Here is a 13594-nt window from a genome sequence, read left to right on the forward strand (position 1 = left end):
TTGCCTCTCTCCTTTCCCTCACATCTTGTCCATCCTGCCTCTGGCTGTGGAATGCCACAGGAATAAAAGGGTTCTTGGTGTGTGCTGTGCAAGCCCTACATTTGGCAGCAGCTTTTTTCAATCTACATGGTTACACCCCAGTCAGTCAGGGTACCACTACCATTTATATTTGTCTGTACATGGCCAATCAGCTCACCAGACTGAGAAATTAATTAAAATTAAAAAAAAAATTAAAAATTCTAATAAAACAGCTTAATAAAACAGCTGAGAGCCACAAAACTTAAGGTAACTCAATAATACCCTTTGTCCTAAAACATTAAAAGAAAGTGCCCAGAATTGTGGGGTGCACACAATTCAGTACTTCCCAGACAGTTTGGTACTTAGCTTTGGAAGTGCTGCATAGCCAGAAGCTGTGTACAGCTCCTGCCACAACAGCAGAGCACAGAAGCAGCAGAGGGATGCAAAAGAGGAGGATATTTACAGGGCAGGGAAATCTGATGGGAGGGGTAGAACAGCATTAAACCTCCTGGCTGCAGGGTACTCACTGAATCTGCCACCGGGGGATAACATCCAAGCACCTTGGTGTGCCTTCAGCAGCCTGCACAAAATGCACTTGAAACCATGATCCGGTTCACAGCACTGCCTTCCCAAGAAGCTGTCCCTTGGAGCCCAGAGAGCACTGACTGCATCTGGAGTGCCCTCACCAGCTGTAACTCAGCACACAGAGACACAAGAGACACAACACAAGCAGGACTGGATGATGCTGTGGCCCAGCCAACACTGCCCCTAAGTCCCCCACAAACCCCTTGGAAATGCTTAGTGCTTCATTGCTTAGGTCCAAGGCAGACCCAAATATATTTAGAGTCTGGAGAAACAGAGATGAGAAAAATACATCTATCATTTCAAGAGCTGGCAATACTCCTTTTTTGGGGAAATCTAGCAAGCAAACACAGTTTTTCTTATTGATTTCAAATGAAAGACAACAAAAAGTAGATTCAAGCCTTTCTTCTGGACATAAAAATGTTTTCAACCTGTAGTCTGTACATTATTGTGAAGGCTCTTTTAGAAGCCATTTTGCTTTTTCCAAGTGCTCACTTCCACAAACAGCAGACGAACATAGCTTGTAGTTATTAGATATTAGCCTTAAATCCTCCCACTCCTCTCAACAACACCAATTCCAATTAGATTTTTGTATTTCTTTCATTGCTTTGTGGAGATGAAATGTTCTTTAACCACTTGGCATGGTACCAAGATGAATATTTGCAACTGTAATACACCACAGCCTAAATCCCACTCCTGCTACAAGTTGTGTTTGGCAGTAGAGGCAGGGAGGTTCTATAAAAGGAAGTAAAACTTGGTTTTATTTTTCTTGTGAGTATAATTTCACAAAATAAAAGTGGGCCAGAATCAAAGGAGATTATTTTATATTATTTATTATATTTTTATTTAATCAAATAAAAATATACTATTTATATTATTAGATAATTATTACTATTATTTAATTATTAGAGAGCACATCAATCTTCTGGTATGGAGAGAGCCTGATCTGTGACAAAAAACATGTGAGAGAACTCCTGCTCCAGTGTGCTGAGAATGGAGTCACATTTCTCTGTATGTCAACACAGAACACCAAGGATCCATGTGAAATATTTGCTTTTTCTGAACACTATCAGCCTGAACAAAATTAATGATAAAGTGTTTCATAACCAATATTTTGGCCTCAACATTCCTTTTCTCAGCCAACAGCATTTCATAAAATCAGAAACAGTAAAAACAGATTTCTGGTCCCTCACAGCCTGCCAGGAAGCCAAAGGACATGAGAAGCTTATCAGGTTTCCAGCATCTCCAGCTCTCTTCAGTCATGCACTCATCTTCCTTCCCTCATGACTTCTTTCAACACTGATAATTTGCAAAAGGCTTGCAGAAACAGCAAGGAGGGAAGGAGCAAAAGGTGTCCCCACATCTTTCACCATCAGTAGTTTTTATTTTCTGGCAGTATAGAAACATAACTAATAGCACAGCATACATCACTCTGGATGAGCAGCCATCATCAGGGACACAAGACAAACACAGAGGGGATGCTCTGAGATTGCTGCTGCAATTTGGGGCTGGGGAGCTGGGAAGCCACACACACACTTCAGATGTCTGACAAGATTCTGCACTCATGGTGCTACAAGGAGGCTTGCAATGATTAATTCATGCTTTACTGCTCTATCACTACATCTGCAGCAAGTTAACCTCCCTGCCTCAGTTTTAACTTCTGCAAATTACAGATTATAATTACAGGCTAGGGATTAATTAATATTTTAAAGAGACTTAAGGCTTGAAAAGGCACAAAATTGTCACCAGGTATTGGGGGGGAAAACATTTTCTATGATGCCCACGAAAGTGTAATTCAATGCTTTATGAAAAGAATGCACCCAGATTTGTATATGACATGATGAAATAAAAGCAAAGAAGAAAACAGAAGTCTTTAAAGAAAAACAGCAATTGTGAAAATAAGTATATAGCTTGCTCCAAGCCCTATAAATGCTATGGATTTAGGAAAAGAACAACAATAATATTATTGTAACTCCTGACCACCCTTAGATATGGCACCACAAACAGTTTCCACCTGGGAGGTTGTGTGAATTTACAATACATTCTCTACTCTACAGTAACTACCCACATGTATGCTTTTACTGTCCAGTAAATACAAGACAGCTTATAACACATTCATGGTTCAGCTCATGTAACCCCAACTAGATCTGACTCTCAGAACACTGTTATTAAAAACACATGTATCTGAGGTAATGACAACAGCAGGCCCTGTATGACACCAGCAAACAAAACCTGAAATGAAATTCAATACTGCATAATGTAAGGCAATGCAAGATGATGTGAAAATGGCCTTCCTGCAGATCTATGCACTGAACAGGCATTTAAATCTTATAACACCCCATCATATTGCACTATTTGGGCACATTTCTAGATAGTATAAAGAAACATTATGCCTAGTACTGCTAATTCCCCACACGCAGCAGATGGTTTCACCATAGTGAAAATGTGTGTTTCAAAATCAGGTCCTGTGTAGGGAAGGTAATGATGGAAACCGTGGCATCACATTCCAGAGATACAGAGCTCAGTTAAAAAAATAAAAAGTCAAATGCTACATAGGCAGTGAATATGGCAGTGATTTACTGAAACTTCTGCAACAAGTAGGGGAGCCAGAAGTGAGATGCTGATGCTTTCTTGACCTTTATCACGTAGGAGAGAGGAGCTGCACAGAGCACAGCTATGGCATGGGGTTCCAAACAACAAAGTTATTTTACGCGCCTGGGGTATCAGAAAAGTAGAACTACCAGCCCCAGTGCTAAAGGAAAGCTCAGAAAGCATGGCAAGCAGCAATGCCACATCCACAGCCTAGTGAAGGCAACAAACACCTTTCTGAACACCTCACACAGCCCAGGCATATCAAGCTCTGGCTCCTCTGAGCCGAGTGCAGAAACACCTGGTGTTAGAGAGACAAACTTGGAATTTCTATTAAATTTCTCTATAAGGAAAGAATGTCACCTATTGCTGTTAGGAATTAAAGAGGACAAAAATTGTACTCAGGGTAAATTACACCATTTCTGTCACAAACTCCCTGCAAGAACAAGAATGCTTTATTGGATGGAGACTTGCATTTTGGCTCACAAACATCCTCATGAGTTTGTCCCACCCTCCCTTGAATGCAGCCCTTCCTTGGGACCTGATAGCAACCAGCAGAGGCAGCTGCCTTTTACAGATCATGACCTGAAAAGCAAACAAAGATGTTTTTGTGTCCCTTTACCTATAAACCTTTAGGTAGACAAATGGGTTTGGCAAACTTCTCACCAGCTCCTGTGAATTTGTTCTTTGAGACCAGTGCGAATGAGGAGGAGCAGATTCAGTATTTGGTGTTTGATATCCAATGTTCAAAAGGAATTAAATGAGCACAAGGTTTGGAACACAAGGGAGGAGGGAGGAGTTGGGGCATGGCTTTTCCCCCCAGATACCTTCAAAGAGACTGTCAGAAGACTGCATTGTTTATCCCACCCCTGGCTCCTGGCCCAGAGGAAGCCCTCTCAAGCAGAATTATCCCTGTACCACCCTGGCAGGTACAGGTCTCCATGGAGGCTGGGTCTGGTTTCCAAAGCATGGCTGAGCTGAAAGAGGAGCCAGGACTGCCACATGAAGCCAGAGGCAGGTTCCAGGAGCCCAGCACTGCCCATGAGCTCAGTGGGCAGCACCCAGTGCCAGCTGTCCTCCAAACAGAGCAACAGTTCTAACGGGGCTTTATCACTTGCAGAACCTTAATAATTTCTGCTGTGAAATTATTATGATTATTAGATCTACATAGGATATGTTTGAGACTTAGTATTTCTGCATTCCCTTTTGGGATGTAAATGAGCCAAAGAGAGAAGATTCACCAGGACTAACTCCCTGCTCTGCCAAAATGAGCACATCCCATATCAGCTCCTTCAGTTTCCTACACCCCAGTCAAAGCTTCTCAGGAAAAAAGTTTTTCATTAAAAATTCCACATTCCCTAAAAAATTTCCAACAAATTGCCACTTTCTGACATTTGTTTTGTTGAAAAATATCTGACCAGTTCTGTGAATATAACATTACATGTGCTGCACTAAAATAAACACTTGCAGAAAGCTAGATAATATAAATGTGGAAACCTGTTAATTAGAGCAAAATATATGAAACATATGTCAGTTACTGATATATATTAAAAATACGGTTAAATATAGCAGCTTGTTTTCCATCACTACAGCTATGTAACAGCTCACAAAAAAATGAGAAGTGTGAGGGCAACATCTTGAGACAGCACATTAGTGTTCGTTTTGGTCACCTTATTGGTGTCCTATGTATATGTACTGAAGACAAAACATCTCTGCTTTTCAGGGACCTTCAGCATGTGAAATGCAAGTACCAATACTGCCTTCTTTATCATGGGCAGCAAATCCCAAATCAAAGGTATTTTCTCAGAGCTACCAGTACTCAACCATGAGAAAGTCTGACATGTCTATGATAGCAAATTATGTCAGGATTTGATTACACATACAGCATCAATTACCTTGGAACATGTGTTTACTGTCCAGAGTCTAGAACTGGACAGACTTGGTACTTCTAGTAGGAGACTTCTTGGAACTGGACTTCTGGTACTTCCCCAGAAGTTATAGACACTTTCCTTCAAAGTTAAGACAGAACAATATCAGTTTTAAGTGAAGGATGCAACACATCATGAACAGAAATAGGCCAAGCAACCTTTTCCTTTAAGTGTTGTTCTTTGCTGGGCAGTACCAAACTCCTCATGCAGACAGAGAAAAGATGAGAAACTATCTGTGCTCTACTCTGGAGTCATTTCCCAAAGGCAGACTGGTCCCTGCACCATGAGCTTTGCCACAGGCAGGGAGCAGGTCTGTCTTGGGTCAGCCAGCACAGGATCCTGCCAGCACAGTTCTGGCTATCACATCACAAACTCCCCAGCCAGGCAAAGACATTTTAGCACTCGTGATCAAATGTATTGGAGCTACTCCTGAGAGCATGGCTGCCAGCAGGAACCAAACCCAGAACCTTCAGTCACAGCCATACAAGTTGCTCTTCCAGCCCCAAAGCAAAAACTCACAAGCAATGACAAAAATCCACCAATAAAACACACCCACAAAACAAAAAACAAAACAAAGGAAAAAAATGAAAAACAAACCAAAAAACCCAAAAAAAAACCACTAACTCCAAAACCCTACACAGCTCCCAGATATGATCTAGTTTCCAACACAACAAAAAACAACTACACTAAAAAATTACAGCAGAATAAAGATCCTTAAGCCACAGACATTCTGGTCACATTTGCTCACTAACCTGAGAATCTCATTGGTATCCTGCATGATAGAGTTTGCCCTTTCCCCATCGAAGCTTAGCTAAAAAGCAGACACAATCAATAATCCTTCCAAAACAGATACCATTTTCTGCACATGCCAAGAGTTTCTTAAATCATTTGTATATTACACTTGAATTTTCTCCTCCCTGTGCCCAGAGGCTAAGTCCTCATTATACTTAGAGGAATTAAGGAAATTTGAAAGTGTTCATAACATGAGGTGGGCTGTTCCTATCATAGTAAAGACTTTACTGAATTAGGTTGTACAAATCTAGAACAGATACATATATAAGAAAATGCTATGAAGTGAACTTGACACTCCTAACCAGAAGCTAATGAATTTCTTTGATAATATTAAAGAGAAAAGTTAAAAATAGTAATAGAAAACTATTTGTTCCTATATAAAGAATTAATACTGCAGAAGAAAGCCTCTTTGAAGTTTATCACATTTCATCCTTGCTGAACATTTGTGGCTTCAGCAGCTGCTACATGAAATGTGACTGTCAGTGCAGTGAATAAACACGTAGGCAGTACTACAGTGCAGCTGCCCCTGGTAACAGCATTAGTATAAAGCCTTTAGTGGTCACCACAGACCAAACCAGAAATGCACTCTGACTTTATAAAGATGTGCTCTCATGTCGCTGAACATACTAGCCCATAGACTATAGAGCTCATGTACTACAGCTTGTCACTATTTTTTTCCTCCTTCGTCAGAATTCAGAAAAGGGAGAACCCTTGTTCACTGCTTATTTTGGCTTCTTGTCTGTAAGACGTTTCTAACAAAAAACATGTTCAGTTCCTTTTCCCCTCTGGCCCTCTCTCCCAGTACTAAAGAGCTCCTCTCATCTCTCCCCACAGCCAGCACCACCTCAACCCCTCTTTCCCCCTTCTCATGTTTTAACACAACCCTCACACACTGCCAGCAAAACACAGACCCTGGAACAATGCCTGTGGGAAAAGGGACAAGGTAAGATCAACTCCCTCATCTGTGCTGCTCTGCAGATTTCATCAGAATACTGATTTCAGGGAGAAAAATATCCTGTTCATTTCACTAGGAAGCTCCAAGAGCAACAGACCTACACAGATGGAAAACAGTGTAATAAACAGAAAGTTGGCAGCGTGAAAGGAACACCTGTTGCTGACAAACTATTTTTATTACAGTTTTAAGTCTGAATAGCTTGTACTTCTTTTAATTTTTTCATTCCCTCATAGATCTCAGTTACATATAATCACAAGTCTTCAAACCAATTGGTTTCCTTAGTAGACAAGCTTTTTCCAAAGAAATGAAAGATGATTCTTTTATAAGGTCACTCTTGTAGAGCCTGCCCAAATAAAGATGAAAACATTAACAAGGACCTGCTCTGTATTCTAGAGAAAAATAATATTTGAAAAGGAAAAAAAAATCTGAAAAGCAAGGGCCAAGTGGAAAGTCATGCTATCTACCCATTCAGCTCTTCTGCAAACAAATCTATTTAGTCACCTGCAAGCTTGGCCATAAGCTCCCTGCAGGAATTATAGCTCAGGCATTCACAAGCCCCAAAGATTGTTGTTCGAAGTTTAATCACATGACAGAAAAATATCACCCATTTACTGTATATGCTACCTCAAGTTCCCATAACATCACATTTTTGAAAAGGTGAAGGAACCACACAGCACTGACAAAGGGACAGAAACCATTGAAAATGTTCAATAATCAGTAATTCAGGATATTCTCACAAAGAAGGGGAAAAAAACCAAGGGCAGTTATGAAGGAAGGTGTGCAAATGTTCTGAAGCTTAAGTATTAAAGTGAGGAGCACAACTAAAATATCAAATACTAAATTCAAAGGAACCATTAGAATTTCCTCCTTCCCTCACTGCAAGTGTGTTGACAAAAAATGGAGAATAAACAAGTAGCTGTGTTTTCTGGAAGGAATCATTCCATCTTGTTGGGTTTTTTTGTTTCATTTTTTTGATATCAATGGTTACTACCCCTCCCTCTCAACATCATTTCAGGTCTAGGTAAGAGTGTCACAAGTGCATCCAGCACATCTCTTAAAGTATTTGATTTGCTTTTAACTTCATTCCACTTTGGTTTCAGCCTTTCCTTTGCCTTACTTTGCAGTCCAGAAAGATTATGAGAAACCTAAAGAGGCACAGTCATCTACCTCAAAAGAATGTAGGGAAACAGCTGTTTTGTCTCAAAAAGCATCTTTTTCCTCTGCAATTGCATTTCAATTTCACCTATCCTTGGGGAGCCTTGCTCCTTTTTCTGAAGGAAAATAGCTCAAATAAGGCAAGTCAGCAAATGGTTTATACACCACAGGTATTACCTAACAAGTTGGTCAAAACTTCCTCAGACGGCAGGAGCCAGCTCTATCAGAGATGGTCCAACACCACTCAGTAACACTCAGGCAGCCTTATGAGAGAATAGAGAAAAACACACACATATCCCAAAAAGCCCACAGGTGAGGTTGGGAAGCAGTACTGAGGGAATAAAGGCAGGGTATCTCTGCTGAATGTAGTTTTCGTCCTCAGCTGACAGATAATGTAGAGGGAAACTTCTTGCTGCTTGTCACCTCAGGGTTTTGCAGTGGTACAGGGGTTGCCAAGGCCAGCAAGGCTTTCCTGACATATGCACTTATTGCCTACCCACCAGCAGTTATTTGTAGAGCAGGATCTCCAAAACATTTGTTTAAACAATTACAGGGGCTGTGTGACTACATACAAATAAAACTGAATTCTTGACATATTATATAGAGATTGAGGAGAAAAAATAATATACTAATCCCAAAAGAAAAAAAAAAAAGACAAACCACAAAAGAGACCGCAAAAGATGGAAACAGAAAAAAAAAATAGCCATTTTCTACATAGGCCCACTCTGGAAATGGCTGAATTACATTCAAATTTTTTTTGGAGAGAACAAAAGGAGTCCAGCTCAAGTCAGACAACTTGTTGAAAAATTCAGACTCAACAGGTACAATCAGACACTATAAGAAATAAGAGTCATGATATTAGCTATAAATTTGCCCTTAACACCTATGTAATGCCAGGTGCATATTTTATATCACTGTACAATACAGTTGCAATAGTAGACAACCACATCAGAGCAGGATCTTGAGCTGTGCCTCCCATCCACAACTGTACAAAGCACTTCACCCTCCTCTATCTTTCAAAATTATAGCATTGAAGACAGAGAAAAGCCAGCATGTACCAACCCACAGCACTGAGCATCCTTCAGGAGAGCCTGGCCTAGATGAGAAATGCTGCATTCTCACCACATTTTCCTTATCTCAGCCATTTCTTCCTCCCCAGTCTCCACTCCATTAGAAAGCAACAACCTTGGTCTTCTCCAAAATGGTCTTAAATCAGAATAAGCAAAGTGAAACACAGAAGCAACCAGCCAGCTCCATGTTAAAAGGCTGATGGAGGAAGATTTGAGGCTGCCAGTATCAAGGAAAAGCCAATCTCTTACAGCCATTTTTAGGCAAGCAGCCCAATTACCCAGAGCAGCTGAGCTAGCAGCTCTCACGCTGGCAGTACTGTACTCTGCTCTCATGCTTTGGTGTCCAGTTCCATGCTGCTATGTTTGAATGTTGTATTGTAGAGCTGCTTTCTCAGACTCTTCATTTGGCCTTTGTCACTGCTCCTATTACCAGGTTCAAGAAGTTCCAGATGTGCATATAACAACACTGGCAGCTTTTCTAGAGCAAAACAAATATCATCTTTGAGTTGTGCTTGGCAACATCTGACTTTTTAAAGTGTACTTCCATATTGCCTGGCATAAAGGCAGAGACCCACTTTGGGCACAAACTCTCCCTTCCCCCAGAGGTACACAGATATGAATTAAAAAGAAAAAAAAAAAATATAAAAAAACCAACAAAAAAAGAAGATCAGAAGGCTTTGTGATTACTCTGTGGCACACTGAGTCTGTAAAACGAAACCCATTTTATTTCATCATATTCAAATCCCCACAGTTCCAGTGAAATTTAATTATACCTTCACTTTGCATAATTAAACAGCCATTTCATGGCTTTCTAAAGCATATAAAATGAGTGATGAGTGCAGCGGTAAAACTTTCAAAAGTACTAAGAGATTTAGGAGGCTACAGGTATGTCTAGACAGCAGCTAACTTGCATAAAAGCAGCAGTATTATTTTGTTTGCCCAGTGGGATTAAGCAGCTCTCCACATATGCCACATTTTAGCAGTTCAACTATTTCAGATATTTTATCTACCCCATTTACAGCTAGCTCAAGTAATTGCATCATGTAGAACAGATATATGTAAAATCCTGGTTATTTATAAGATGGAACTCAATATTTCAGCCACAAAGGAACTTTCAGAAGGTTCATAGTTTGGTGAAGCAGCAGCTATGAACACTCAATTGAACCCTTAGCACTGTTTCATGCCAGTACATTAATTAAGAAGCAACATTTTTTCCCTCCACACTGAAACAAACACATATTATGTGACATTTTTAATCTAATTTTGTATATTCCCTAAAAAGCTTCTTAGATAAAATTCACTGTATTTTAGGTTTCTTCTTTCCTGGTTTTCTGTGCCATGTCCATCCTTGTGATGCCCAAGTCAGCTGTGTTTAACTCATTCCTCTTTGAGAAGAGGTGGTAATGAGCTGTGGCATCTCTAACAGCAGAGCACAAAAGCTTCTTCCAACTTTTTTCCTTTTGGAAAACTGATATTTTGTAAGCAGCTAGGATAGCATTCAGATATATCAAGTGGTACCTGGCTTTTTCTCTCTCTCATTCCCTTGTGTTTTCAAAGAGACTGCCTTTGTTGATAGAATTCTTTAAGGTGTGTCCTTTAGCATCAGAAACCATTCTTTCTTTTTACAGCAGCACAGGTGATAGGGACCTTCAGCCAACACACCACACACAGAACATAATTAACAACAGTCTGCTTTAGACAGTATTTGCTTCACATACTAGGTGAAAAGTAATGGGTTTTGCTATTCTCAGAAACTCTACAAAAAGCCTTTACTATGCCCAGAATGTTATCACTTTATATGCAAAATTATTCAAATAAAGCAACCAAGGATAACACAAGTTGATTTGCCTATAGCAGACTTTTCTTTTTAATTCAGTCTTGTTTTAACAAGTCAGTAGGCCATAACTTAAGATAGCATTTCTATGCCCAATACATCATCTTGTATCTTGTAAGAAAACCAGAAAAAACATTAATTAGGACTCCTGTCTGAAAAATACATCATGCTGCACTTTAAGTAGTGAAACAGGTGTTTTAACTTATTTTACACACTTCTATTCAAATACAATCCCAATGTAGAATGGTAAAGACTAAAAGGAAAAAAAACACAGATGGAGTAATATATACATAACGAAATGTGAAAGTATAAATAATGCAAGCATATGGCATACATGTGAAACTGCTTAGACGATCAGGCAAAAGTCAAATGAAAGCAGCATTCCCTGTTTTAATCTTCAGTCCATAAGATGGACAATCTTCTTGCATTTTTTACAAAGGTCAGAACAGTTTTTTTTCTTGACAATTACAATGCTCCCTAGATAAAACACTTTTTACTCTAATTTCTATTACTCAGTTTCTAAAAATGCACCCTAGCTTGGCCCAGTCACCGGAGATTGTGCAGAGCACACAGACCTGATCACAGCAGTTCTGTGATTTAGCATTTCCAGAGATCCACATGTACCTGATGGCTGTGCACAGAAAAGGTCACCTAAGTTTATAGCGTGCACATGGATAGAATAACAATGCAGGAGAAATCTCTAGCGAGGAAAAACAACCTTGAAAACACACCAGATTGCATAAACTAAAAATGTTGCCAGAAGCCAACACAGACAGAAGTAGAAATTGCTGAAAAACAGTTCTCCAACAAACAGCTGACACACACAAATACAAAACTGAATTAAAAAAAAAAAAAAAAAAAAAAAAAAAAAAAAAAAAAAAAAGCAACCTACTTTTTCTTGGACAATCCAGCTTGAGGAGCTACCACCCCAACCACAGCCTGTGACCTTTGCAAACCCACTCAGCTGAGGGACCCCTAAAAAGCTCTGTTCACACCTGGAGCCAGTTGGACCTTGAGGCAATCAAAGCCCAGGATCAGCTGCTGCAGCTCCCAGGAGTCCCACCCCTCTGGGGTTCTGCAAGGGATGGAGGAAGTTCACGTACCAACACCTCAGCTGCCCCACACAAACTCAGTGTTTCAATGGAAATCTGCCTTTGACATCAGTTTTAGTTGCACTCCCTGGACTGGCTGAGGTCCAAGTGCTTTTCTCTTTTGTGCAGAGGAAAAAACACCAGGTACACACATTTCTCACACTGTTGCTGGAAAATTTGCCACCACCACAATGTCAGAAGTGTTACATCCATGGCAAGAGAGCAAGTGTCTGAGGGGCACAGCCAAGCACCAGGGTCCTTCTCATCCTCCAGCTTTATGTCATGTCCTCTCCTGTAGATGGGGAGGTGACTGCCAGCCATTCACAGGGACCTGTGTCCCACCTGCCTTTGCTGACTTGCCTGTGCCACAGGCAACAGTGTGAACTACAGCAGCATTTGCCACCCAGCTTCCTTTTACTCAAGAATGATGGCAGTTAGGGCAGGTGGAAAAAGAAAACAGGGAGGAAGTTCAGTTATCTGCTCCTGCAATTTAGGACTAACTCCTGGAAACAAAGCTGTAAGTGTCCCTGCAAGTGTCATCGCTACAAAGCCAGCAATGAACACAAAGGATTTAAAAAACAATCCTCAGTTACAAATGCACATTGATTTTCAATAAAGCCATTTGAACATTTTTTTTGCTTGGGCTGCAGGTTACTCTGTCACCACTGATTTACAGACAAGATATCCCCATATAATATTATTACTACTATTATTTTGTATGTGTTAAGTATTTTTTAAGCATTTCTACTTCCAACAGTGAGGAAAATAATATGAAAGAGAAAAAAAAATAATAGAATGCCATTTGATTTTCCTTTATTTCCTGTTGGAATTGCTTGGGAAGCTGAAAGAACACATAATCTTACCAGATAAAGAGGCATTTGTTTTGAAATAGCAACACAGACCATATTGGCTTTCCACCAGCAATGTCCCTAACAGACTGACCACAGGAAATTAAGAAGAGGCAGCTCTGAGAAAGCTCTTCATGATTCATATTCAAGGTGAGTGGCCAGCTTTTTCTTCCTCATTCAGCATCTTTCCAATACAAAACATCCATATACTAGAAGGCTGTCATGCAAGAGGCAGAGGTCATGCAAAGAAATTAAAGTAATACAACTGGCTGATATAGGTCAACCTGGTGATTGCAGACCTTCCAATTCAGGGCTGCCTTAATTTGTTCAGCTATCACAGAGGATAGCCCCTGAAAGAGCAATCACAGTAAAAATGCATGAATAGGAACATGAACAGGATGCAAAGAGCACCACCTGTTTGGTGATGCTGGATGCTTCACACACACATCCTGGCAAATACAAAAGGAGGAAACCTTAGAACAAAACTCTTGACTATTTTTCATCCACACACAGTACCTATGGGATCTGATTTCACTTTTCAAACAGATGCAACTACAGCTGCTTCACTTGCAAGGTGTCTCCTAACACTGTTGATGAATAGCCCTACATTTATCTCCCAGGAACATTGATCAGAAGGGAATCTGCTTTGTGCTCCAGATTTCAGTAGAAGTGCCTAAAACCATGAAACGCCACAGACAACCCAGGGCTCACCTGGGAGGATGGTGCTGCTGT

This window comes from Melospiza georgiana, chromosome 9, assembly GCF_028018845.1.
Source record: "Melospiza georgiana isolate bMelGeo1 chromosome 9, bMelGeo1.pri, whole genome shotgun sequence".
Lineage (NCBI taxonomy): Eukaryota > Metazoa > Chordata > Aves > Passeriformes > Passerellidae > Melospiza > Melospiza georgiana.